This window comes from Hypomesus transpacificus, chromosome 17 (genome assembly GCF_021917145.1).
Source record: "Hypomesus transpacificus isolate Combined female chromosome 17, fHypTra1, whole genome shotgun sequence".
In the NCBI taxonomy this organism is placed as follows: Eukaryota; Metazoa; Chordata; class Actinopteri; order Osmeriformes; family Osmeridae; genus Hypomesus; species Hypomesus transpacificus.
In genome coordinates, this window is record NC_061076.1 from 5,728,945 (window position 1) to 5,732,491 (window position 3,547).

The following is a 3,547-nucleotide window of genomic DNA, read 5'->3' on the forward strand; positions in this document are numbered from 1 at the left end:
AGACTTGCTGCAGTTATTGAAAGCAAAGGATTTGCAACTAAATATTAAGTCTTATTCACTTAAATATGTTTTAAGTATATCTGTTCCAATACTTTTGATCACATGACAAATGGGTGGATTCAAACAAAATGTGATATTTTCTTAGTTGTGCATCAGATCCTGATGTAAATACCTGGAAATAAAAGCTGAAACGTTGATCTCTGGTCTCACGTTCATTATTTGATGTCAAGCCCAAATGTTTTCAGTCTACAGCAAAAATAAAGGAATTCCCCTCACTGTTCCAATACTTTTGGAGGGCACTGTATGTTTATCTTACTGGACTTGCCAGGACTGGTCTATGGTCGCTGAGGGCCTGATTATGCTGGAGCTGTGTTTACAGTGCACCACGCCCTTACAGTGTATGAATGCAGCTCAAAGAATAAACTACTTTACTGCTTTACACTACACACAAGAACCACACCTGATTGCAATCATACTGTATACAACATCATAGAATGAAGATACAAGCAATTGGCCTGATATGTATGCTTGTGCGAAGGTAGGGTATAGCACGTTGACGTTTTATTATTGGCAATAAGGTAGCAGCAGATATTGATGACAATACATACTTAGAGAAAGCGACAATAAAGCTGCACAGGAATCCCCAAATCCCCTCCAATCCTAAATCATTCCATTTATTCCCAGCTACATTAGCCTACACAATGCAATCACAGAGAGGAGAAAATGTCCTATCAGTAGCACCAGCAATCAACTGGGGAACTGCATCATAAAAAAAAGGAAAGATATATGCATCCATCAATTAAATATAAAAGTGAAGTATTACTTTTCTCCAAAGCAAGCTTACAGCCGGTGTGTAATTGAATGTACGATAAACAGCTCCCCTTATACCACTTCAGCTTTAACAGCCAACAGGTCAGCAAGGCATGTCTACATAGTCAAGGTGAGAACGCAGTGAGAAGGACATCTACAGACACACACTGTGGCACGGTCTCTAGCTGAAGCTCAGAGCAGAAGCGACTACTGTAAATGGGGCGTGCGTGATGATGTGCTACACTGCACTTTTACTCGCTGTCAATCTTTCCTGATCTAGCCCAAGGCTCTGCTGATACTGGGGCTTGGGTGAGCCCCGAGCCATCCTCCGATAATAACCACGACTGTTATAAATGAGTAAACAAGCAGCCTTGGCTGAGTCAATACAAACAATAACTAGCTGGATGACGAGCGCCGTACAATGAAAGGTATAACCTTCTGTAGCTCATAGAACAATTATTGATTGTCAGGTAAAAAGGTTCAGATATTTACTCAAAACCCACAATGCTATGAGACAAAAAAAAAAAAAATCTTGCTCATGGACATTGTTCTTAAGTATTGGGCAAGCACTCCCTGTAGTGCAGCAGTTGGTTTGCCAGTATGAATTTATTTTCAGGCTCCTGCTAGTTCTCCAAGTCTTAAAAAAAGGCTGCTGTTCGTGTTGAGGCATTTGTGTCTGTCCTTCAGGAAGTAAGGAGTGTGTGCTGTATTTGTGACTTCCTGCTTCACTCCAGCACATGACCAGATTCCAAGGCTGTAAGACAGGGCGGGTTTTCGGTGTGGTGCGGGGTGGATCCCAGAAGAGCAGGGCTGTACCGCACATTATTTTGTTCAAGGCACTTTGTGGGTGTGTGAAGTATCCAAACATGTTCGAAAATGTGTTGAGTCACAGTCTGGTTATAACTCTGAAAAAAAAGAAGGGTTAGGATTGGGGGCGACAAGTTTAACAGTAGTTATCTTGTACTCGGTACTTGATCAAAAGACACACACACACAAACACAAGCACAGTATGTGCGGGATTATTAATATATTCTAGAAGTATCTTTCCCCCCTGTGGCTGCAACCTCTGAACTCACAGGCAAACATGCGGATGCACATGCCACACATGGCACAGACATTGGCAATCTGAAGCGCCCGTCCACATTCTCCACTCATCAGACAGTTCCTGGTCTTCAGACAGCAGCTTTTGCAGCCGTCGCCATCGCCGCCGTGCTTGTCGTCGCCCTCCCCCTCCGCGCTGCTGAAACAGCACCCCATGGCCCAGCTCTACACTCTCTGCACAGGGAATCAATCAGCATGTCAATCAAACTGCCCCCTTGAATGTCAATCATTGCATCAATGTATGAGAGGTGACAACCACAACATTGGATGGACCTATTAAGATGATATAGGTTGTTGATCTCTAATATTGATCACAAAATACTTGAAAGGTCGTTCTACACTACGCTCTCTGTTATCAATACATTTTAGACATTTCACTTGCAGTCCTTGATGTGTGATTTAAAATGCTTTGCTTATAAAAATTGGGTTTAGGCTCACCTATTTCAAGATGAGCCAACTTGTTTCAAGAAAAACAGCATAATCCTTCTTGACTAGTATAAAGTAATTTCCACTTGACTAAGTGATTTATTTTCTTGTTTCTTAGCTTTCAGTTCTCAGTGTGCTAAAAATAAGGATTAAGAAATATAAAAATACTGCTTGTGTTCAGTGTATTTTACTCATAACTGTGCTGCAGCAAGTCTGATATCAAGTAATTTAATTTTAAAACCAGCATTTTTTTTACTTCTTTCTAACTTAAACTCAGAGCCTACTTATTTCTAGCCTGGAACCAACTTATTTTAAGATATTTTGTCGAGTAAAATTATTCTTGCTGCATGGACAGATAATTTCACTAGTATTGAGTAAATTTTCCTTAAATGTAGTGTTAATTTCTTGTATTTTAACAGACTTTTTTTGCAGTTTAGCGGTCTTTGAAAAGTATTAGTATTATTATTATAGTGTTATTGATAAAACCAAGACATTTCCTCCAAAGCATTTAATGTACAGGTCCTGATCATAGTGTGTCATAAGACATGTCATGAGACACACATAAAAACTCAAAACCTATCTAATCACTGATATTTATCTTCAGTGGTCTTATCATCAAATACTAAAGCTATTGCTGATATACTGTTGCAACAGCATCTACAACAGTTCTTCACTCACACAGTCAAGACTAGGAATGTGTTAAAGTCCAATATTAGTGTAGACACCAAACTTAAAATACTTTTGACCTTTCACCCACCTTATCTTGTCTGCCTTTACTTCAGATTCTATAACAATGACGTCAACTCCTTCCACAAATAAGACAATTTTTTCCTTTTTCAATTCCTAATTTCTCTCCCGAGTAGTTCTGGAGTTGTGTATACATGCCAGCTGCTCCACAGAGTGTGCACCAATCACACCTCCAGAATGAGCCAGCTTCACAGGGTGTGGATTCAGGTTTTTCAGCTTGTTCCTTCACATATCACACCGACAACATGGGTTACGAGTACAATCTAAATGTGTCATCTGACACCCATGTGACGCGAGCATCATAATAGGGTGTAGCAGGGGCGCCGCCAGGAATTTTGAGCCCCATGAAAAAAATAAAAAAATAAAGTATAATTTCTATTAGTTTTTCAATTGTCTTAACTTTTCCTCCCTATACGGCGCCCCTGGGGTATAGCAGAGCGAGTGTGTGCTTGTGTGTGCTTGC

General features: G+C 40.2%; 1 long non-coding RNA gene across 1 annotated transcript; it reads right to left on the reverse strand.

The window, feature by feature from the left end:
* Positions 1–539: 539 nt before the first annotated feature.
* On the reverse strand, positions 540–3,291 carry LOC124479382. The gene is made up of 3 exons (XR_006957440.1): positions 3,095–3,291; positions 1,887–2,085; positions 540–1,715 (listed from the first exon to the last, which is right to left on the reverse strand). It is a non-coding gene; the product is annotated as an uncharacterized LOC124479382 (long non-coding RNA).
* Between the last annotated feature and the right edge of the window lie 256 nt (positions 3,292–3,547).